This window comes from Rhinolophus sinicus, linkage group LG03 (genome assembly GCF_036562045.2).
Source record: "Rhinolophus sinicus isolate RSC01 linkage group LG03, ASM3656204v1, whole genome shotgun sequence".
Classification (NCBI taxonomy): domain Eukaryota; kingdom Metazoa; phylum Chordata; class Mammalia; order Chiroptera; family Rhinolophidae; genus Rhinolophus; species Rhinolophus sinicus.
The window spans coordinates 38,677,510-38,703,205 of NC_133753.1; the positions used below are offsets into that span (position 1 = coordinate 38,677,510).

Below are 25,696 nucleotides of genomic sequence, written 5' to 3' on the forward strand. Positions count from 1 at the left end.
CAAGCAAGCGAAAAACACTGAAAGAATACTCAGTGCAGGCATGTGACGTGGGGCACGCCTCTGGTCTGTGTGTCTGGTGGGGGGAAAATGGATTATTTATAGGAGAAGGGAAGCAAGATGACAAAATAAGCTCTTTGACAAAGAGGATAAAAGCTTATGTTGGGAAAAGCTTGGGGGGAGGAAAAGGCATCGGAGTCATTCGCACTGTCATAGGATGAACTTGGTCTAGCAGTGACTCTGGCATATTTTGGCTTCTCAGCAGGGAGGAACCAGCTGGGGGCTGGGGAAACTGGTGTTTTTGAAGAAGGAGAAACAGCTGCTTGAGCACGAGTGTAGGAAGGAAGTTCTCTTCCCTACTGCTAACTCACAAGATATATCTGTAATCCAGTCGCAGGAGTTACTATAATGAGACAAAGGGGGAGAAGATTGAGTCACTGCCAATTATTGCCCCGAGATCTTTGACAATGGGATTATTCCAACAAATGCAAGAAGGGAAAAAAAAAAACACCAGCCAAGAACATGGGGATCCTCCTCTATAAACAGGACTCATGGAAGGAATTCTAATTTTATCTATTTAAGCAACTATTAATTCCTTATGCAGGTTCAGGAACAGGATGGACCGGTGAATCAATAATGATGTAAAGGCTTACCTACCAACAATATGTAAACCTTCTATTCCAAGTCTTTTCTCTGATAAAAATTGTGAGTTTGACTGAATTCACTTTCATTTCCTTCTGTTGACGTTGTCAGGTGAGGTAAGTGGGCAGACAAGACTTCTCTCTGGAATAATCATCTCTTAAGTAAGAGTTTTCAATAACCCCCTCCATTGCCCTATTTGCACATTATAAGTCAGTAATAGAAAATCTTGGGTGTTTTTTTTAATAGTAAACATTATAACGGTTAAGTCTAAATAGACAGGAAACGAATACTGAATATGTCAACACTGGCCATTTTAATGGGAAAAAATATATAACACATTTTCATGTAAATGGAAATCCTACATTTGTAAAAGCAAGCAAGATGATTATGTGTGACAAATACTTATAGGCAAATGAGAAAAAGTAGAAAAAATGTTCCCCCTTCTAAAATAAACTATTTTTTTCTCAGCATACAATTCTCATAAATTCTGACATGTATGCTTGCTTGAAAAGACAATTTAAGTCAACACTTCCCACTCTGTTATCCAACTCTGAGGCATACAATTTTGATTAAATAGTCTAAAAGTACTTTTATGCACAAAGAGCAGGCAACAACTGACAGACCACAGCAAAGGCATGCTGTAGTTGGACTTCTACCAGTTTCTGCGCTGGCACTCTACTAAATCTCCAGGTCTATATCACCCACTCTTCCTCTCCCTACCTTCTCCCTTCTTTGCAACTATACCAAGGGCTCCCAGGGTGAGCTTTCCCCCCGGTGGACACCACCACACTACACTAGTCTATTCAAAAAACACCTTTTCTGTTTCAGCAACACCATAAGCAGAATGCCATGTTCCTCCCCTGGGTCAACGCCTCCATTCCAAAGCAGGATCCCATGACTTCCCATTCTAAAACCCCTGACCTACTCTTTAATACTCTTGTCCCTCAGCTTCTCTTTCTCTTCTGGCTCCTCCCTTCAACTAAAAACCTTAATAAACCACAACTCATTAAATCATGAAACAATTCCAGGATCACATGCTCAAATGCCAACTTGACAGCCCCTATAGGATGTCTAATAGGCATCTCTAGCTTAATATGCCCAAAATGGAATTCTTGATTTTGGTTGTAACCTGGTACTCCTTCAGTGTCCCCCATTTCAATAAACAATACCACTCAGTTGGTTAAGGCAAAAGCTTGGAATCATCCCTGACTCCCCTCTATCTCTCATACCACACATTTCATCCAACAACAAATTCTGCTGACTCAGCCTTGACGGTATATGTGTGGAATCCAACCACCTGTCTCCACAGCCACCGTTGCTACACTGGTCCAAGCCATTACCATCCCTCACCTGGGATACTGGAGTAACCTAACAGCTCCCTGCTCACGCTCTTCCTCTTTCACTAAAGTCTATTCTCTGCATTCACAGTGGTGGTTTACAAAGTCCAATCAAACTCCTTCTCTTTCTCCAACTTTCCAAAGGCTTCCCATCACAAATCAAATACAACCCAAAGTTTGACATGGACGTACAGAGCCTGATAGCCCCACAGCCTACAAAGCTACCTCTCCACCACCATTTCCTGCCACACTTTGCCTTACCCCATTCCAGCCTCACTGACTTTCCTACTATTTTTTAAACACACAACAACTCTGACTATTATCTGTGCTCATGGATTAAATATTATCTCTATGCAAATGTGAAATCTATTTATCCATCTACCAATCTGCTTCTCTGATACAGCCTCAGGATACACACTCTGTCTACAAGGCATCTCAAGTTAGATGTCCCTATGCCAACACAAATTAGACACTGCAAAAAGGAGCTATTTTCCCATCACCAGGCTGGAAGCCTTGAAGTAGCTGCCAACCTCCACTGTACTTCAACCCACAATCCGTGAGCTGCCAAATCCTGCCACGTTCCCTAGCACAGAAGCCTTAGTTTGCCCTTTCCTCTTCTTCCCTCAATTCAAAGTCTTGTGTCTGTCCTGCTCATCTCATGTCTGAAATCCCACACCTCCTCCATTTGTCCCCCGCTTCCTCATATTGCTGGAACAAGTGTCCTTTCAGAGGGCTGACAAGGGCTCCTTTCTACACCCAAGTTCAGGTCCACACATGTCAGCCTCCTGCCTCCTACTCTTTAATCCTTCTGTTACCTTCTACTGTCCCTAGGCTGTCTAACACGCTAGCCACTAGCCACATGTAGCTATTTACACTTCAATTAATTAAAATGTAATAAAACTAAAAATTCAGTGCCTCTGCTGCACTGGCCACATTTTAAGTGTTCAATGGTCACACGTAACTGGATTGAACGGCACAGCTATAGAACATTTCCACCATCACAGAAAGTTCACTGGACAGTGCTGGAACCTATCCTCTCTGGAAAATTCACTCAACAAAGTCTTCTGTGAGAATAAATCCCATACTCAACAAGGCCTTTCAACCCAATTTTTACCAAGACCTCATGCTTCAATATTAGGGAGCTCCTGAAACAGTCTTCCCTGAGAGCTACCTTAATTTTAAGAGAAAGACAAATTACATACATACCCTGCACCCTCACTCACATAAACATAACTTTCCTTTTATAAAACTTCTTTTCTGTGGAAATATTTGCATATTAATATTCAATTTATATCTTTTTCAATGCTTGCTCAGCTTTTATGTCTTTACTATCTGCTTAATAAGGTAAACTACTTTAGACTGAATGCTCTCGGGGGCAGGGCCAATATTTAATGATGCCAAGCATAGAGAGCTCTTCAATAGCATGTTTTAATAAGGATGATAGCATAGTGGGAAAGCACTCAGGCATTGAAATTACCCTGCATCTGAATTCTTGTTCTGCCACTTTCTAGCCAGGGACCTAGGGCAAGTTATTTAAGCCCTCATCATTCTCATTTTAAGCATCTGTAGAACAGAGGAAATGATAACTGTCTTCCTTACAGGGATGTTGTGATGATTAAATCAGATCAGACCTGTAAATCTCTTAGTGATAATTGATACATGATGACCAGTCATTAATATCAACTGATGATGATCATACCAAGTATTTTAAATAGCTGTAAATAAAGTAAATTTAAATAATACTTGAGGAGGTTAAAAGCAAGGTGAAAAAGAAATCCCAAATGCAACTGCTTGTCTTACAGAGTCAAATGAATGTCGTTAGATACAATGTGATAGCTATTATTTAAATATCAAACTGTGGAAAATATGTATCAGGATAACATAAATTTGAACATTTCCATTCTGCTTCTTGTATAAAAGCTGCATAGCATTTCCAGTTCTTTGGAAAATTTATTTCAGGGACGGTGGAACCTTGCTTGGCAAGTTGAACAACTTTCCATTAGCTAAGTGCAAAAAGGATGATTTCATTTTAAAAGTGAAATGTGGAAAGTGGTTAAATGGGCAGGATATAACTAATGATACTTGTCTTTTAAAAAATCTGAAAAACAAAACAATAATAGAGAGAAGAAAGACTTATAATTCAAAGCACATGTGGACATTATTTTGCATTGAGTTTTTAAAGGTCCATCATCTATTCCAGTGAACAAATAAAATGGGTACACACATTCCACACATTCAGAGCATGACGTATCTTTCCCAGCCTTCAGTAGCTAGCTGAAATTCAGAGGTAGCTGTGTGTACTCAATAGCCAAAGCCAGTACATTAATTCTGCCAAACAAGTCATCCATTCACCTCTTGCTATGGCTTCTAAAGGCGCTAGGCTAGTGTTTCTCAAAGTGTGTGCCTTGAACTATATATAGCAGCAGCATCACCTGGGAACTTGCATATTCTTGGGCTTCACCCTGGACCTACTACATCAGAAACTCTGGGGGTATGGCCCACCCATGTGTGCTTGTTCAAGCTCTCCAGATGTTTGTAGTGCCAAAGTCTGGGAAGTACACCTGGGCTGCACTTGGGCTCTCTACTTGGGGCAGCTCCAGCATAGAAGCCATTAGATCTCCTCTTGGATAGTTACTATGGATATCTTCAACTGGCTCTCACCCATATGGACACATGATATGGATTCCACTGCCCTCACCAGGACTTGATTCTCTGATGTGAAAATTAATGGAATCATTAATAATTTGCTAAGCAGAGTCCAGGAGCTGGAGACCCTTGTGCTCTACGGCACCAACCAACTGGGTCATGTGAAGGAAGCTAACCCTGGAACCACGTATTTTGTCTCTCACGTAGAATGGAGTCAAAATCATATTGCCCTAAATCACACAGTTCAATTTACTTGGCCTTTATAGGAAGAGTTACTAATCTACAATGAGACAGAGTAAGAGCACAAAGGATAAAGCATTGTGGCTACTTTAGGAAAACCCCTAACACTTCTTTTTAAAATTCATTTTGGGAAACAAAAGAATCAGAGAATTATATAACAAAATCCCACCAACTACATGAAAAACAAACAAAAAGGAAAGATACAAGAAACTCTTTTCAGAGGTTTTTCAAAACTTAACAGTCAAAACTCATTTGGAAGGAAATGGAGAAGTATTCTGGATCTCAAAACTTGATTCATCATGTGAAAATACTTTTATGAAAGAATGCCTTAAATACTTCTGTTGTCATTTTTAAAAGATCTACAACCAAAAATGAAAGCTTATTTTAATATTTTGATGCTTCCATAATGTTGACAGTTATATTTTCCCAATTTAAATATATTCTCCAGCAGAGTGCTTTATTCATTTTTCAGTGGAAGGAAATAAAATTCAGTATGCATAAATTTAAAGTCTTGTGCTTTTTTAAAAACAGATTTTGTTTGAATATTTTTTTACAAGGTGCATATAGTCACATATTATTTTGTACTTAAGATAATTTAAAGAAACTGAGTCTTTGAACTCACAAGTTCAAAGATGTTTTGCATAGTTGTACTCGTATATGTATAGCCGATTTCTGAAAGGAGAAAACTTAACAGTGGTTATGTTTGGGCAGTGGGACTGGTGGCGGTGGACTTAAATCCTTGAGTCTTATTTAAATTTATTTTTTGGTATCTATTTTGTATAATTCTTTTTATTGAACTAGTTAGAAATAAAAAGTTAACTTAAAAATAATAAATCCATTTACTGGACCATTTACCTTTGGTATCCATTTCCTCGAATGTCACTTATAAACTTATGCAGCAGTTTCCTACAATTTGAGAATGCTATCAGCAGATGACAGGACGTGCTCATCCTGTACAACTCAGTCAAATTGCAAATGAAGAAAGTGAAGCCCAGAGAGGCAAAAGGATTTATCCACATCCTCAAACTCACTCATACCAGAGGCAAGGCTCCCCCTAAATCCCTGGGCTTCTTGGTTTATGCTTTTACAGTGGTACCTCGGTTTTTTAAAGTCTCCGTTGATGAACATTTTGGCTTATGAATGCTGTAAACCCGGAAGTAAATGCTCCAGTTTTCAAACACGACTCAGAAGTCAAACATGTCACATGGCTTCTGCTGAGTGCAAGATCCTGAGGCCTAGCTGTCGGCTGTTTTCAAACGTTTCAGAACTCGTGGAGTCCGTTCGAAAACCGAGGTACCACTGTATTTTTAAATCACATCATTTTGCCCATCATATGTTCTATAACACCACTGATGTTTTAATCTAAGATCTAAATCATAATCATGAAGTTACTACAGTGTTGCAAAAACATAACTCCACTGGAACTAAAGTTGATCACTATAATTAAACCCTGCATTTAATGGTGGTCCTTGCAAAGGACCTGTATGGAGGAAGAGAGACGGGAGGGCTTAAGATCAGGGATTAGGAAGTTTTCGTTCTGAATTTGACTCCTTCATTTATTAATTGTGTGGCAAATTGCATGTAACCTCTTTATGCCTTCTTTTTCTCATCTGTAATACCGTAATTAAAAACCATATCTATCTACTTAATAGAACTGTGAAGATTAAATGAAATAATTCACGTTAAATACATAGTAGCCAAATGCCTGGTACATAGTAAGTGGTCAATAAAAGTGAACTATTACCAGTCAAAATTTAAATTAAAAAACTACAATTCAGAACCCTTTTCACTAATGCCAGGCTGTTTTTAATCTATTACAACCGTGGTCTCCTCCCCTAAATTTGATTCTAAGTGCTCGCCTTTGAGAAGATCTGCATTTACCACAAGTTAGTAACCTTAGAAAAGACACACCTCCTTGCCTTGTTCTCCCCAGCAGTAAGGGCTGAAAAGCTAGGATTAAATAAATGTGTGTGAGAAACACTGGAGAATGGCAAAGTTTCCCAAACAAGAGATAGACTTTGTTTTTAGCTTACCCTGAATCATGGCTGGTAGTCATTTGTTCTCAAATCTCTGGATTACCCAAATGACCTTTGAATGCTCCCCCAGCTAGCTGACAACAATGAGAACTTGTTCTAATGGGTCCCTCCCAGGCCTGCCTGCCTTCCCAGCCCAGGGTGAAGCCCCTTCCCTGGGACTGCCCCTCCATTACAGCCCCTCTTTTCTCCTTTCCACCAGTGGAGAGGTCTCTCTTCTTTACGCTAAAAGTGCAAAACAAAAGAAAACCCTGTGACTAATTTTCTTTCAACTCTGGAAAAGGTAGTTTTCCATGATTTTCTTCAGTGAAGGATAAAGAAGTCAGGCAGATCCCTGTGACCGCCTTAACAAAAACATGCTTTGAAGGCACAACAGAATAAGCAATAACTGACAATTTAAACATACCTGGAATAGTTCCCATACATATTTCTAGAGTGTCTTATAATACCACAAAGCTTCAAACAGCATACAACCCCTGCCTACCGGCTTATATGGAAATTAAACTATCTAAGCCCATTGTCAAGGCAGTTTTGAAGATATTTTCAGATGCTTATTGGAAACGACAACAATCTATTGAGAGCTCATGCTGTAAATCTTTGGGCCTAGGAGATTTCTAGCTCCAGGCTGGTACTTCCATAAAAGGGCAGACATTTGCCAATGTCTGGTTTAGTGACAAAGGCAAAAGAACAGCTTTGGATTTTGAAACCAAACAATCAAGAGTGTGAAGCCTGCACTTGCTGTTACCAACCATCCGGTTGAGAAGGTTCACAGTCAATTCATTTGCATGGAGTTAAGACCAACAATGAGCTTACTCAGTGAGTTTCACAATTAGGGCAAACAATTCCAGAGGCTGTATTCTTTTTTTCCCTTTCCTATAGCTCTTATTTTTCAAAATGAGATCTGCTGAGGGGGAGCAGAAGTAAAGAGAGTAGAGCACTGGATGGGTTTCTTTTTTTAGAACAATTGAGATACAGTGGACATATAACATTTAATTAGTTTTAGGTGTACAGCATAATGATTTGATATTATGTATATACTGTGAAGTGATCACCACAATAAGTTTAGTTAAAATCCATCAGCACACATACTTATAATTTTTTTATTTTGAGAACTTTCAAGAGCTACTCTTTTAGCAGCTTTCCAATATACAATACAGTATTGCTAACTAAGTCATGCTGTACATTACATCCCCATTGAGTCCCTAATAAGGACTTACCGTATTCTGCTGTGTATAATGCACAGTTTTTGGCCAAATTTGTGAGGGAAAAATAAGGATGCACATTATACATGGGGAGTACTAATTCCATATCTATATAAACGTTTTTAATTCTTTTATTTATGCTTATGAGTTAAAAGTGTAACTCCAGAAATCAATAACGATACCGTATGCAAAATAATACCCTGGAATATGATAATCGGTTTGGTTGAAGTTACGACGAACTTGCAATGATGAAGAGTTCTTGGCTTTCTATGATGCGTAAATACCGTAAATTTGTTACTGGTACATAAAATTTCTTGTACCATAATATGTTAAAAAAATAAATGCTAAAATTCCTTTATAATACAAAAGACAAGTACCTAAATGTAAACAAATAAAAATCTGAGTTAAAAAATTTAAATGAAAGATTTTTTTTTCATGAAAGTTTGGGCCAAAAACATGGGTGCGCACTAAACACAGGGGCACATTATACACGGCAAAATACAGTATTTATCTAATAACTGGGAGTCTGTACCTTTTGACCACCTTCATCCATGTATCCCATTCCCCCCACCTCCCACCTCGGGCAACCACTAATCTGTTCTCTGTATCTATGTGTTCAGATTTTTTAGATTCCACATATAAATGAGATCATACAGTATTTGTCTTTCTCTGTCTGACTTATTTCACTTAGCATAATGCCCTCAAGTTCCATCCATGTTGTTACAAATGGCAGGATTTCCTTTTTATGGCTGAATAATATTCCATTGTTAATATCTACCACTTGTTAATATCTTCTTTAAGAAATGGTGTTCTTGGAGCGGGGTTCTAAGTCCCCTGCTTGTGCCTGTTCTCTTGATGATTTTTACCAAGTTCCTTATGGATTTAATGCTTTAGTCTTACTAAACATCTGCCTTCCTATCCAGATATTAGAGGAACTAAATATGCAGTTGAATCAGTAAATTGCCTTGAGAACTTTGAGGAAAGGGAGTTAATTTCCTTTACAGTCCAGGGTTTTCCAACCACATGTTGGGCTCACTGCTGGGTTCTCCATCGTTCAGAGGTTCTGGTGGGCCAGTCACACTGTATGATACATCTCCTAATACTCACTGATGCACACAGGCTATGAAACCATGTTAAAAAATGGAGGGTTTGTAGGTTTGGTTAAAGCAGACTTGCTTCCCCTTGATTCAGAATGTTTTTCTCTTCATCTGACTCTCTGACCCTCCCCCCTTTTCTCTCTCTTCCCCAAGGTCCCAACTAGGAACCAGGAAACTGGATCATCCACATAGCAGGATCTTTCATCGCTGACATTTCATGGAATCCTTTTTATTGATTGATTGATTGATTGGGGTGACAATTGTTAGTAAAATTACATAGATTTCAGGTGTACAATTCTGTATTACATCATCTATAAATCCCATTGTGTGTTCACCACCCAGAGTCAGTTCTCCTTCCATCACCATATATTTGATCCCCCTTACCCTCATCACCCCCCACCCCCCTTACCCTCTGGTAACCACTAAACTATTGTCTGTGTCTATGAGTTTTTGTTTCTCATTTGTTTGTCTTGTTCTTTTGTTGTTTTTGGTTTATATACCACATATCAGTGAAATCATATGGTTCTCTGCTTTTCTCTCTGACTTATTTCGCTTAGCATTATACTCTCAAGATCCATCCATGTTGTCGCAAATGTTCCTATATCATCTTTTCTTACCGCCGAATAGTATTCTATTGTGTAAATATACCACATCTTCTTTATCCATTCATGTATTGAAGGACATTTTGGTTGTTTCCATGTCTTGGCCATCATAAATAAAGCTGCAATGAACAATGGAGCACACGTGTCTTTATGTATAAATGTTTTCAGATTTTTTGGGTAGATACCCAGGAGAGGGATTGCTGGGTCATATGACAATTCTATTCGTAATTTTTTGGGGAATCTCCACACTGCCTTCCATAGCGGCTGCACCAGTCTGCATTCCCACCAACAGTGTATGAGGGTTCCTTTTTCTCCACAGCCTCTCCAACACTTGTTACTATTTGTCTTGTTGATGATAGCCATTCTAACTGGGGTGAGGTGATATCTCATTGTGGTTTTTATTTGCATTTCTCTGATGATTAGTGATGTTGAGCATTTTTTCATATGTCTATTTGCCATTTGTATGTCCTCTTTGGAGAAATGTCTCTTCTGGTCCTCTGCCCATTTTTCAATTGGGTTGTTTGTTTTTTTGTTGTTGAGTTGTATGAGTTCCTTGTATATTTTGGATATTACCCCTTATCGGAGGCACTGTTTGCAAAACTCTTCTCCCATTCAGTTGGTTGCCTCTTTATTTTGTCGATGGTTTCTTTTGCTGTGCAGAAGCTTTTAAGTTTCATATAGTCCCATTCATTTATTTTAGCTTTTACTTCCATTGCCTTTGGAGTCAAATTCATGAAATGCGCTTTGAACCCGAGATCCATAAGTTTAGTACCTATGTTTTCTTCTATGTAGTTTATTGTGTCAGGTCATATGCTTAAGTCTTTGATCCATTTTGAATTAATTTTGGTACATGGTGACAGATAGCAGTCCAGTTTCATTCTTTTGCACGTGGCTATCCAATTCTCCAAGCACCATTTATTGAAGAGGCTGTCTTTCCTCCATTGTATGTTTTTAGCTTCTTTGTCAAAAATTATCTGTCCATATTTATGTGGTTTTATTTCTGGGTTCTCAATTCTATTCCATTGGTCTATGTGTCTGTTTTTCTGCCAATACCATGCTGTTTTGATTATTGTAGCCCTGTAGTACAAGCTAAAGTCAGGGAGTGTGATACCTCCAGCATTGTTCTTTTTCTTAAGATTGCTTTGGCTATTAGGGGTCTTTGTGGTTCCAAACAAATCTGATGATTTTTGTTCTATTTCTTTAAAAATGCCATTGGGATTTTGATGGGGATTGCATTAAATCTGTATATTGCTTTGGGTAATATGGCCATTTTAACTATGTTGATTCTTCCAATCCATGAGCACGTAATGTCTTTCCATTTCTTTGTGTCTTCTTCAATTTCTTTCAAAAATGTCTTATAGTTTTCAGCATATAGGTCTTTCACATCCTTGGTTAAGTTTATTCCTAGGTATTTTATTCTTTTGCTGCAATTGCAAAAGGAATTGTTTTTGTATTTCTTTTCTGAGATTTCATTGTTAGTATATAGGAATGCAATGGACTTTTGTACATTGATTTTGTATCCGCAACTTTACTGTATTCGTTGATTGTTTCTAATAGCTTTTTGGTGGAGTCTTTAGGGTTTTCTATATATAGCATCATGTCACCTGCAAAGAGTGACAATTTAACTTCTTCATTCCTAATTTGGATGCCTTTTATGTATTTATCTTGCCTAATTGCTCTGGCAAAGACTTCCAACATTATGTTGAAAAGCAGAGGTGATAGGGGACAGCCTTGTCATGTTCCTGAACGTAGAGCAAAGGGCTTCAGTTTTTCACCATTAATTATGAGATTAGCTGGGGGTTTGTCTTATATGGCCTTTATTATGTTAAGGTATTTTCCTTCTACACCTATTTTATTAAGTGTTTTAATCATAAATGTATGTTGTATCTTGTCAAATGCTTTTTCTGTATCAATTGATAATCATATGATTTTTGTCCTTTATTTTGTTTATGTGATATATCACATTGATGGATTTGTGGATGTTGAACCATCCTTGTGCCCGGGGACGAACCCCACTTGGTTGTGATGAATAATCTTTTTAATGCATTGTTGTATTCGATTTGCTAGAATTTTGTTAAGGATTTCTGCATCTGTATTCATCAGAGATATTGGTCTATAGTTTTCTTTTTTTGTGCTGTCCTTACCAGGTTTTGGTATCAGGGTAATGTTGGCCTCATAAAATGAGTTGTGGAGTACTGTCTCTTCTTCAATTTTTTGGAAGAGTTTGAGCAGGATTGGTATTAGATCCTCTTTGAAGGTTTGATAGAATTCACTAGTGAAGCCATCTGGTCCCGGACTTTTGCTTTTGGGAAGGTTTTGGATGACTGATTCAATTTCGTTACTGGTGATCGGTCTGTTTAGATTTTCCAGTTCTTCATGGTTCAGCCTTGGAAGGCTATATGTTTCTAAGAACTTGTCCATTTCTTCTAGGTTATTGAATTTGGTGGCATATAGTCCTTCATAGTATTCTTGGATGATCCTTTGTATTTCTGTGGTGTCCGTGATAACTTCCCCTTTTTCACTTCTGATTTTGTTAATTAGTGTCTTCTCTCTTTTTATCTTAGTGAGTCTAGCCAAGGGTTTGTCAATTTTGTTAATCTTTTCAAAGAACCAGCTCTTTGTCACATTAATTTTTTCTATTGTCTTTTTGTTCTCTATTTCATTTAGTTCTGCTCTGATTTTTGTTATTTTCTTTCTTCTGCTGACCTTGGGTTTCATTTGTTCTTCTTTTTCTAGTTCTTTAAGGTGTAACATGAGGTTATTTATTTGGGATTTTTCTTGTTTCTTGAGATAGGCCTGTAATGATATAAATTTCCCTCTTAAAACTGCTTTCGCTGCATCCCAAAAATTTTGGTAGGATGTATTTTCATTGTCATTTGTTTCTATGTATCTTTTGATCTCTCCTCTAATTTCTTCTTTGACCCAGTCGTTCTTTAAAAGTATGTTGTTTAATCTCCATGTATTTGTGTTTTTCCTGCTTTCTTTTTGCAGTTGATATCCAATTTCAAAGCCTTGTGATCAGAGAATATGCTTGGTATGATTTCAATCTTCTTAAATTTGCTGAGGCTGATTTTATGTCCCAATATATGGTCTATCCTTGAGAATGTTCCATGTACACTAGAAAAAAATGTATAGTCTGATGTTTTAGGATGAAGTGCTCTATATATGTCAATTATGTCCATTTCATCTAATGTGTCATTTAGGGCTGCTATTTCGTTATTTATTTTCTGTTTGGATGATCTATCCATAGCTGTCAATGATGTATTTAAGTCCCCTAGTATAATTGTGTTTTGGTCAATTTCTCCCTTTAGTTCTGTTAGTAGTTGCTTGTTATATTTCGGTGTTCCCTGATTGGGGGCATAAATATTGATGACTGTTATGTCTTCTTGTTGTATAGTCCCCTTTACCATTATGAAATGTCCATCTTTGTCTCTTAATACCTTTTTCACCCTGAAGTCTGTTTCATCTGATATCAGTATGGTTACACCTGATTTTCTCTGGATACCATTTGCTTGGAGTGTCAATTTCCACCCTTTCACTTTGAGTCTATGCTTGTCCTTGTAGCTGAGATGTGTCTCTTGGAGACAGCATAAGGTTGGGTTTAGTTTTTTGATCCAATCTGCTACTCTGTGCCTTTTTATTGGTGGGTTCAGTCCATTTACATTTAGGGTGATTATTGATATGTGAGGATTTCCTGTCATTCTATCTTTAGTTTTCTGGTAGGGCTGTGTCTCCATTGTTTCTTTGCCTTTTTGTTGTTGTCTATTATTTCTGTGTGGTGATATTCTATGATGTTTCCCTCTGTTTCTTCTTTTATTACAGTATATGTTTCAGTTCTGGATTTTTTTGAGTGGTTACCCTTAAGTTTATGTAAAAGAAAGTTTGATATTTAGAGTATTCCATTTTCTTCAGCACGCTTACTTTCTCCATTCCCATATTCCGGTTCAGGCCTTTACTCTCCCCCTTTTTATGTTTTGGTTGCCACAAATTGTCCCTGTTGATGGTGGTCGAATAGCCTCCTTTAGTATTTCTTGTAGTGCAGGTCGTGTATTAGAAAATTCCCTCAGCTTCTGTATGTCTGGAAAGGTCTTTATTCCTCCTTCATATCTAAAGGATATCTTTGCTGGATATATTATTCTTGGCTCATAATTTCTCTCTTTCAATAGTTTGAATATTTGGTTCCACTCCTCCTGGCTTGTAGAGTTTCTGCTGAAAAATCTGATGATAATCTAATGGGCTTTCCTTTGTAAGTTACCGTCTTCTTTTCCCTGGCTGCCTTGAGGATTCTTTCTTTGTCGTTGATTTTAGACAGCTTCAATACAATGTGCCTTGGAGAAGGCCTGTTGGGATTGAGGTAATTAGGTGTTCTATTTGCTTCTTGGATTCGAGGGTCCAGTTCTGTCCACAAGTTTGGGAAGTTCTCATCGACAATTTGTTTGAATATATTCTCTGTTCCCTTCTTTCTTTCTTCTCCTTCTGGTATGCCCATTATTCTTATATTGCTCTTTCTGATGAAGTCAGAAGGTTTTGTAGAGTTCTTTCATTTCTTTTAAGACTCCAGTCTCTTTCCTCTTACATCCATGTCATTTCCAGTTTTCTATCTTCGATGTCACTGATTTTTTCCTCCATCTGGTCAACTCTACTACCTAAGCTGGCTATTTCATTCTTAATTTCTTCTATAGAGTTCTTACTGTCCAGAAATTCTATTTGTTTTTTTTATTAAAATTTCAATCTCTTTCGTAAAATGCTCATGTTGTTCTTTGATTGTGTTTCTGAGTTCATTAAACTGCCTTTCTGTGTTTTCTTGCATCTCGTTGAGTTTTTCCAGAACTGCAATCTTGAATTCTCTGTCATTTAAGTCACATATTTCCATATCTTTAAGTTCCTTTTCTGGAGACTTTTCACTTTTTTTCTGAGCTGTCTTATTGCCTTGGTTATTCATGGCAATTACTGATTTATTATTTCTCTTCCTAGACATCTACAGGAGTGACTTCTGCAACAGGTTGTTAGGAAGAGGTCTTTCTTTTGTTTTCCAGTACTTGTTGATAGAATGTTTTATTTTCTCTCCGACTGCAGCCTTTTTTTCTCTCTCACACGGTAGTGCTATGTTTTCTCTGCACTACCCCAGCTTCTCACAAAATGGGGGGATTCCCTGGGAGACGGGCTTCTCCTCTGTTAATAGTTTGCCTGGGTCACAGGGCGCAGTGTCCGTGTGGGTATGCAGAGAGCTTTTGAAGTTCCAAAGCTCTTCCTGCACCAGATTCAGAGCCTTATGTTTCAGCAGTTCTATTTACTCCTGCAGGGATCCGCCCAGATAGGTGGGGCCAGGGGTGGGGTGAGTTGTGAGAGGTGGCCCAGAGCAATGGCAGTGACCACCACCACAGCCGGTCCTGCTTCCACAGCTCCCTCCCCTTTGCCGGAACTAGTTGGGCTGTGAATCTGTGTCTGTGGTCCACAGTTCTCAGAACAGCAAATATTCTGTTCTTTTGATCTGACACTGCTACTGTTCCGCTTCTAGCACTGGGCAGGTGGGGGCGGGGTGAGCTCTGGGAGGGTAGGGAGGGTGTGGCTAGTCTCAGTGCCTAAGGCTTCCGTTCTCTGCTCGGCAGTGAGGGCTTAAACCACCGTTTTCAGCCTTCTTCCCTCAGTCTTTTCTCCGAGGTCTCTGCCGTGAGCGTTGGGTTCAGCCGTGTTATATGCTGCCCCCTCAGCCCTGTGGGCCATAAGCGGAGCCCTAGCAGTTCGAGTTTTTCATTCTCCCGCAGCTGCGGTAGTTCCAGGATGCAGCGAGCTCGGAGCACTGAGCTAGGTCTGCGTCCTGTGCCTGCGTGGCTCCGTCTCCACACTTCGCCCTTCCCTCCTCCCCTGCTCGCGCAACTCACCCACCTTTAGGTGAATTCAGTAGTGGGTCTCTTCGTCTTGCCTGTCTGCTGTGCAGGGAGTCCTTTTTGGAGTTATAGTTGTTCGATTAGTTGTAAATTCCAGGGGAGATTTACAGAGGCTCACCTCTCGCCACCATTTTGATGACGTCTCTCCATGGAATTCTTTTTATTGCTCTTCCAGGATGGTTTCATTGGAACACTCTTGTCTAATCGGGGCAACCAGTGACCCATCACTGACATTTCAATGACTAACACAGCACCAGGCACACAGCTGATACTGAGTGAGTACCTGCTGAGTGAATGAATGAATGAAAGAACAAATGAAGGAACCTGGTACCCATTGCTATTCTACCCACGTAATAGAACAAAGATTTGCCTAGATTTGGGGCCAGAGTCAGGGCCAGATGGATTAAAAAAGATTATTTTACAAACAGGCAATGTCAGACCAATTTGAGGACAACAATTTATGTCAGGTTTCCAAAATCAGCTCTTGCTTTTATGTCTCCCCTACCCATTTCCAATTCCCTGAGTATACCTGGTGCCCACTTCATTGAATGGAGTCCCCTATGACTACTTTTCCAGCCTAGATAAAGCCTCATCCATATTACCATGATTTTAGTCCTCTGCCCTCAATGAGGTGTCAGGAAAGAAATCTGATAAATAATTTCAAGCCATAGTGCTGGGAGAAGACGATAAATACATTTTAGAGAGAAAGAACTAACATCTACATTCCAAAAGCTTAAAATGTATTGACTTCCTGATGAAAGCCCATACAGAAAAGTAAATGTCATTGCTCCTCCACACACAAAAAGTGGCTTTCTGTGGAAACTACACTGGACTTGGAGTCAGAAGACATGGATTTGAGTCTTGGGTCTGCCTCCTATTGGCTGGTCATCTTAAGCCAAATCTAATGTAGTAAAAGGAGTGAAACAGAACAGAATAGGGATAAAAAGACTACTCCTTGAAAATCCAGAATATAAGATAGAAGGGGCAATTGTACAACATGAAATGAATTTAGAGGAGACTTGAGTTGTGATCTGTAGGGCCTAACAAATAATCATAGCATCAAAATTACAAGTAGTCCCTGCTTATAGACCCAGTGTATTCCTAGAATGCCGGTGCTGAAGGAGATGCTGCTGCTGCTGCCTTTATTGAGTGATGACCATATACCTGGTGCTATTCTGAGCACTTTGTATGTTTTATCTTGTTCAACCTGACAATCACCCTATGAGGTAATACTATTATCCCCATTTGACAGGTAAGAAAACAAACGAAGGCCCAGAGAGTTTAATTCATCATTAAATACAGTTCCCTCCAAACATGTACTTTTCTTTAAAATAGGCAGTTGAATGAGAGGAGAAAAGCATCAGGAAGTAAAAGCCAAGCTTTGTTTCAGCAGGACTGAAAGGGTGAAGCTGAGAGAGGTGAAGCTCAAGAGCAGGGGTGGAATGAAGTTATTGACACTGAGAAGAAACCTGCAAGAATCCTAGTGGGAAAGACCAAAAGGACACTCTTTGTAACGGAAGACAAAACCTCCTTGTGTGTAAGGAGAAGGCCAATAGGAAGCAAGGAGAATGGAATTGTTGGGAAATCAACAGAGATCATACCGTGGCATTTTCCCCACTGCCTGCCCCATGCACCAGGCACACTAATCAGCAATGTTCTTGTTCTCAGAGGCACGACCTGCTGCTGTGACAATTGAGGGCTGGAGTGAGGGCATGCTGATAAAGCTGCTGCCATCCCCAAAGCTTCGTGCCACCTCTGAGTATTCAGCACCATTCCTGAGAGCAATGACGGGAGGAAACAGCTAAAGCTAGCTGTCACCACCAGACTACTAATGAAAACCTGCAAGTCTGCAAACAAAACTGCCAGCTTCTTCACAATTAAACGACCACCCAGAATAGTATAAATTTGGAAAAGGAGCCGCTTACACTGGAAATAGGTTTCTTCAGTGGTAAGTCCCAAAACAGGCTTGTTTTAGAGAAAACCAAAATGAGATGTGTAAAGCTTGACAATGTCTCTGCCATTCTGTATTTTTCTTCTTCTAAATCAATAAATAATTGATTCTATGTCAATGGGGACCTCTTACATCCCAAACATAGTTAAGAGATTTCAGAGATTGGCTATAGATCTTTTTGTGGTCATAAAAGAAATTTACAAAACCAAAGGGGAACAGCGTGATCACATGGCACAAAAACTGCCAGGTACTGTTATAAGAAAGAGAGAGAAAAAGACACAGAGAGGCAGAGAAAAGTGGAGAGGGAGGGAGCGAGAAAGGGAGAGATGAAAAAAGAAAACATTCCCAAGGAAAGAGTTAAGCAGTGGTTCTATTTGTTTTGTTTAATTGGGGGAAAGACCAACAGAAGTCAGTCTCTTCCTTGACTTACTTGGGGTAACAGCTTTGTATATGGTGATTTGTAGGCATACAGAAAAACAAAATATCGAAGTTATTTTTTTTATCAAACACAAATATTTTGCTTTAATTGGCCAATTCATGTAGACTTTTTGGCCAAACAGATCCTATTGACAAGAAACAGAATTGCAAGGATTTGGCATTTTATAAGAGAGTAGTTTGTCAACTGCACAATGTTAGACCTCTTTATATCCTTGTCAGTGAGCCAGATGTATTATAAGTAGTAACTGGTAGCATGGAAATGTGTGTGTGTGTGTGTGTGTGTGTGTGTGTGTGTGTGTGTGTGTGTGTATAATACTTGACATTCAAAACATCTAATCAAGTAGGCAAGTAGCAGGCACCACTAGCATCCAGAGCAAATGGAAGCAGTGTGATACGAGCTGGCCTGTTTGAAACCCTAAAACAAAGAAAAACAACGAAAAAACCCCGGCGATGAACATGGGATAGCAGGTCTGCGTAAAAGTGCTGAGGACTGAGTGTGAGAGGAGCCCTGATGGGAGGGGACCTACTATCCCCACCCCCACCCCAACAGGCCTCCTGGGCTGCCCTACTTCCTGTGGCCCAACCATGGTAGCTGTGAAGCACGGCTGCACTGATGAGGTTAGCTACCCCCCAACCTCCACCTACATTCCCTCACCCCTAATCCTGATGCTTCAGTTGAAATACAAGGTAGAGTTAGATGAAGGCAAGATGTTTTAGATAAGGATGCAGCACGCATATGAGAAGCAAAGATGCTGGGATCTCTCACCAAGGCTTAACCACCATGTTTCCTTTCTTGTAGCTTCAAGACTGCAGGCTAGCGGAGATCACAGCAGCAATGACAACAATAATAATAGCTGCCACTTATTCCATGTCCCCAAGCATCACTGTGCTAAAAATTTTAAATAAAATGTTATTACTGTTCACAATAACTCTGTGATACAGGTTATTTCCCCCATAATAGAGATGAAGAAACAGAGGTTTAGAAAGATTAAAATAATTTGCTGAGGTCAATAGTAGCAAGTGGCATGGCCCACAGATCTGCTAAACAACGTCCTTTCCCTCTAGCATGCCAACCTTGCTCAACCATTGAGAGACAAATGGGATGCTGTGCCCTAAAGTTAATAAACCTAAATTTAATCTGATTTTTAAAAAATTCCATAAGGCAAAATCAACCCTGTTTAATTTCAGGAGGGATAATTTTTCAACAACAGCATTTAAAGTACAACTGCCACACGTCCACTTTCCTAGAACATCAGTAGACACTAGACCCAGGTAATAAAACTAAATTTTCAATTTCTAGCCTGGCTAGAAATGATTATAAATACTTTCAAGATAATACAAATTAATTTCAGGATTCTATTATAACTCAGAGTATAATCTATCCTGAAACAACACAATAAGTGACTGGCTTAATCTCCTAGAGAAACCTCTCTTGTTGCTCAGAGAATAATAACGAAAACTGCTCTACTTATAGACGAATCTGCGTTTAACAAGAACCTATAGATGAATATGTTTTTAAATCAGGGAATCTAACAAACAGCCTCATTGGTAATTTACTCTAACACCCCTTCTTCTTTCACGCTTATTTCTGGTTAAGACAGAGAATATCTATAATACTAAAAGATTATAATATCACTAATTATTCACCCTCAAAATGCCATATTTTAGAATTCTATTCCCCTGGTTCGAGATAAAATATTAATGCACACAGAGGTTTGTATAAGATTAACAGAGCCAACTCAGCATGATAAATGGAGCAAATTCCACACATCACATTACGGGAGACATCAGGTTAGTACACTCCTAAGATCAGCTGCTCTGAGCTGTGACTCCCTGGTACAGTCACCGTGAATCACACTTGCCCTAAGCCTCTGGCATTCAGCAAGTGGCTTGCTTCCACAAAGACAAGACTTTTCTTCTGCTCCTGGAGCGTGAAGACTCCATATGTTGTGCCATAATCTCCTCGTAGCAAAAATAGCCTTGGGGATTTATATCACTTCCAGGAAGGAAGGATGTACGGATGGCGACCATTTGGCAAAGAACTACCGAGGATGGGTCTTAGTTTAATAACTAACCGGTTTTGTTGCCTGAGACTTTCCTTAAACATAAGAGCAACGTGTTAGCAGAGAGGCTATGGAATGTGGGCATTGTTTGTAAGTGTATGAGGAATTCTTAATAAAACTTTCAAGAATTCAAGAGCTCCTGAGTGGCACATCAACCAAAAAGGAAAGAAATTTCATCTGCTGGGGATCCTAAAAAGCCATTTAGAACCAACAAAATATAACCAGTGTCAAAAAAGGGTCAAGAAGTATATCACTGTGTCACATACAAAACTACCTTCTGTCCCTACTCATCTCTCTCCTTCTTGAGAAGTCAGAACTGATGGAGGAAGAGGCTTCCCTTTTCTTCTGAGGATGATGTTGACAGCTCTATGTTCACTAGGCTTCTTTGCCTCTACTCTTTTTCTTCTGTGCTGACACCCAGGGCTGACTGCTACATCTCGTCTCCACGTGAAAGGAGGGGGAGACTCTTACTTGACCTATCAGCAGCTTGGGACACTTCATCATTTCCTCCTCCCTGATGATCCTTCTTCACTTGGCTTCAAGGGCTTCACACTCCTGACTTTCAGCCGACCTCACTGGTGGCTCCTGTTCATCGTCTTTTCCTAGTTGCTACACTTCTCCCAGACTCTTGATGCTGAAATGACTCAGTTCTTAGTCTTTGTCTCTTCTCTAACTACCCTCACTCCCTTGGTGATCCCATACAGTCTCATTCTGTATGGATGGTATTTAATGCAGAAAACTCCCAAATCTTGATCATTCTCTCGAATTCTAGACTTGTAAGTCCAACTGCTTATTCATTATTGGACTTGGAGATATACTAAACATCTCAAATTCGACATGTCCCAAACCAAGAGCACTTTACACATATTAAGTCATTCATTCATAACCACCATATGAGAATGGTGAGATTACTCTCCTTATTTTATAAAGGACAGTGAAGCAGAGAGAAGTGTGATTATTGCCCGAGGTCATACCTCTAGTGAGTGACAGAACCAAGGGGGCATCATCACCTTTGAGTCCTCTCTCTCTGTCTTCCTCTCCTCTCCTACTCCACCCTGCCATCCGCAAAGCCTGCAGGCCCCACTTCCTCATCTTACTACCACCCAAGCCACCCAAGCACTATGCTCTCTCTGGCACGGGTCACTGCAGTAGCTCCTAACTAATCCCCTGCCTCCTTCCACTTTCCCCCAACAGTCTACTCTTTATTCTACCACCACGTTTATCTTATAAAACCAAACTTTAGACCTTCTAATGGCTTCCTCTGCACTTAAAACACACTCCTAAGTCAAGCCCGTACAAACCCTGCTTTCCTGTCCAACTTAGCCTGGCACCCCCCTCCTCACCTACCAGTCTTCGGCCACACTGGTCTGCTTTAAGGGCTTTGAACAGGGGCCACCTCTGCTTTGGAGCTCAGCCTCAACTGTTGTGACCCCAGATCTTACATGGCTGCCTCTGTCTTATCATCTTGGGTTTAATTTCAATGTCATGTCTATAGAGTGACCTTCCTTGACCACCTATGTTAAGGTAAATCCTGATTCTATCCCACATACCCACCCTTATACACTCTAGTTAGGACTATAGATTAGGAAAACCTCTTCAGACAGCCAGTTGGCAGTATCCATCAAAATATGACCCAGCAATTCTACTTCTAAGAATTCATTCTAAATATAAACTTGTACATATGTGAAATGATATATATTACAGGATTATTTATTGCTGTGTTGCTTCTAAGAGCAAAATGCTGACAACAATCTAAATGTCATCAACAGGAGCTCCTTAAATAAATTACGATTCAAAATAATATATAAAATGCATCAGGTACTTAACAACATTACGATCTAAGTATGAGGTCTGACAATTAAGTTTGCAAACTTGCCATGTGCTTACATTGGCAGCACTATATAAACAGCTTGGTAAGATTTCAGAACCTTGACATATCAGTGTCTCACAGCTCTGTTCGTGTTGATGTGTGGCGGTGTCTTGCTGAGTGGCGTTTGTTATTGTTGTTTGTGTGTTTCTGTGTGACGTTGCAAGAATGTCTGAGCTTGAATTAGAGCAACAAACAAACATTAGATTTCTTGTTAAACTTGGCAAGAGTGGAAGTGAAATCAGGGTCATGTTAGTCCAAGTTTATGGGGATAATGCCATGAAGAAAATGGCAGTGTACAAATGGATTAAACGTTTTTCTGAGGGGAGAGAATGTGTCACTGATGAAGAGAGGTCAGGGCGACCAATAATGAGCAGAACTGACGAAAACATTGCAAAAATTCGTCGAATTGTTCATCAAAATTGTTGGTAACTGTGAGAAGCATAGAAAACCAAGTAAACATCAATAGAGCAACAGTTAGGAAAATCTTAACTGAAAATCCTGGCATGAGAAAGGTGTGTGCAAAAATGGTCCCGAAGGAGCTCACTGATGAACAAAAGCAAAGGAGAGTCAAAGTTTGCCAAGACTTTTGGAGAGGAAAGACGATGTTTTGGGCCATGTTATCACTGGTGATGAAACATGGGTGTACCAATATGACCTGGAAACAAAGCATCAAAATGCACAATGGAAGTCAGCCAATTCTCCACAACCAAAAAAGCTCCGTCAGTCGAAATCAAGACTGAAAACAATGTTGCTAACCTTTTTTGATATTGGAGAGATTATTCATTATGAATTTGTACCAACTGGACAAACAATTAACCAAGTTTAAGTTTACTATTTGGAAGTGCTGAAAAAGCTGCATGAAAAAAGACAAGAACGACCTGAACTTATTGCCAACAATTGATGGGTCTTGCATCACGACAATGCACCCGCTCACATGGCACTGTCTATGAGAGTTTTTAGCCAGTAAACAAATAACTGTATTGTTTGTTTACTCACCTGATCTGGCCCCCAATGACTTATTTCTTTACCCAAAGATAAAGGAAATATTGAAAAGAAGACATTTTGATGACATTCAGGACATCAAGGGTAATACGACGACAGCTCTGATGGCCATTCCAGAAAAAGAGTTCCAAAATTGCTTTGAAGGATGGTCTAGGCACTGGTATTGGTGCACAGCTTACCAAGGGGAAGCTCACTAGACGCCACTAAAATGTAAACTCTATGAAGGCAGGGACTGTGCATGGAAACTCCAGTGCCAGCGCCCCAACATTTAGCATACTACCTTACATATAGTAACTCCAAATGAACAAATGGTAATTAGTGCCCCAGAATCTAGGGCTCAGCTAATCAGAGTCAAAATAATAAGAACCTTCTTTACCAAAAATGTACAAGTTTTTAGTGCTTTAGATCAGCAAATAAGTATGAAAAACTAAGATCCTCAAAGAATCTATTATACTATTAACACTCAATGTAGAGATTCTAAGTAAGCAATACTCACAAAGATAAGTCCTAGGTCTCATGGAATTTCACTTGGGCTAATATAGGGTGAGAAAATGCCTATAATGAGCAAGAAGTGGCAAGATTATGAAAGAAAAAAACATAGCTCAAGCCTTAACAAACAAGAATAATTTAGAGAAGCCATACAGACATCTACAGTTTCAGTCATTTAATTTGGGGTCATAAAAATTATTGTTGATTAAGTAAAGGAAACTTCCATTTTGAGTTGTCAAAGATGTGCAATGCTAAGGAGAACATCTTCCCTAGAAACAGCCTCCAAGAGCCCTTCAGAGATGCCCTATCTGGTTATATTGTCATGTGCACAGGAATAAGCCCAGTAACAGACCCAAACCAAAAAACCTACAGGAAAATGATGATCCTGAGAATGTTCTTTATTTTTAAACTAATTAACAAGGCAGAGGAGGAGAGGATCATTTATTAGTGCTATGAGATGGTTAATTTTATATGTCAACTTGACTAGACCATGGGGTACTCAGATATTTGGTCAAACATTATTCTGAGTGGTCCATGAGGGTATTTCTGGATGAGATTAACATTTAAGTCAGTAGACTGAGTAAAGCAGATTGCTCTCCCTTATGTGGGTGGGCCACGTCCAATCAATTGAAGGCCTGACTCGAACAAAAAGGTAACCTTTCCCTGAGTACAAGAGATTCCTCCTGCCTGACTGTCATTGAGCTGGGACATCAGCTTTATCCTGTCTTTGGGCTCAAACTGAAACATCAGTTCTCCTGGTTCTCAGGCCTTTGGCCCTGGGCTGGAACTAAATCATTGGCTCTCTTGGATCTCAAGCTTGTTGACTCACCCTGCAGGTCTTGGGACTCATCAGCCTCCATAATTATGTGAACCAATTCTTTGTAATAAATATATTATATTATACACACACACACACACGGTGCCAAAAAATGTATACACATTTTAAGAAAGGAAAACTGTATTAAAATTGTAATACTCAATACAAGTCAGTCTGACTTCTGCAATTACAAGAGGTACTCAAAGTGGTTACCATCAGTGTCCAGAGACTTCTAATTATGGCAAACTACTGCTTGAGCAACGCTGACTGAAGTGTCTACTTGTATACATTTTTTGGCACCCCTGGTATATATATATATATATATATAAATATATATATGTATGTGTGTGTGTGTGTGTGTGTGTGTGTATACTGTTTCTGGATAACCCTGGCTAATACACGCTGCTTCCTCTGTTAGGAAACTTGCCAGAGTGAAATACCTCTTGCTTGGTACCACCTATAACTAAAAGCCTGAGATGGGAATACAATGTTTCCCCCAACACATACCCCATTCATGAGAATGCATGAGTATATTCTCAGCCAGTGGAGAGAGGAGTTTAAAAGCTAAAGACTTATACACATGTACCTGATATGGAATTGATAACCAGAATATATAAAGAACTACAACTCAACAACAAAAAAGCAACTCAATTACAAAAATGGTCAAAGGACTTGAATAGACTTTTCTCCAAAGAAGACATACAAATGGCTAATAAGCACATGAAAATATGCTCAACATTACTAATATTTAGGGACATGCAAATCAAAACCACAATGAAACATTATCTGATACCCGTTAAGATGGCCACTATTAAAAAAAACAAGTGTTGGCAAGGATGAGAAGATATTGAAATCCTTGTAGACTTCTGGTGGGAATGTGAAATGATGCAGCTGCTATGGAAAATAGTATGGCAAGTCTTCAAAAAAATTAAAAATAGAATTAACATATGATCTAGCAATTCCATTTCTGGGTTTATACCCAAAAGAATTGAAAGCAGGACCTTGAAGAGATATTTGCACACCCAGGTTCACGGCAGCACTATTCATAGAAGCAACCCAGTGTCCATCAACAGATGAATAGATAAACAAAATGTGGTATATACATACAATGGAGTATTATTCAGCCTTAAAAAGGAAGGAGATTCTGACAGATGCTCTATACATGGATGAACCTTGAGGACATGTTAAGTGAAATAAGCCAGTCAGGAAAAGACAAATATCGTATGATTCCACTTACACAAAATACCTAGTAGTAGTTAAAATTCATAGATACAGAAATCCAAATGATAGTTGCCCAGAGCTAGGGGAAGGGGGGAATAGGGAGTTTTTGTTAACATATATGGAGTTTCAGTTTTATAAGATAAAAAGAGTTCTGCAGATGG

The 25,696-nt window shown here is 39.3% G+C and overlaps 1 protein-coding gene and 1 long non-coding RNA gene across 5 annotated transcripts in view; one reads left to right on the plus strand and one right to left on the minus strand.

The window, feature by feature from the left end:
* The window catches only part of SAMD4A (sterile alpha motif domain containing 4A), a 216,173-nt gene that overhangs the window by 130,270 nt on the left and 60,207 nt on the right, over positions 1-25,696 (minus strand). The gene's annotated exons all lie outside the window — the stretch shown is intronic.
* Positions 17,115-19,002, plus strand: LOC109444381 (uncharacterized). The gene is made up of 2 exons (XR_002136846.2): positions 17,115-17,632; positions 18,873-19,002. It is a non-coding gene; the product is annotated as an uncharacterized LOC109444381 (long non-coding RNA).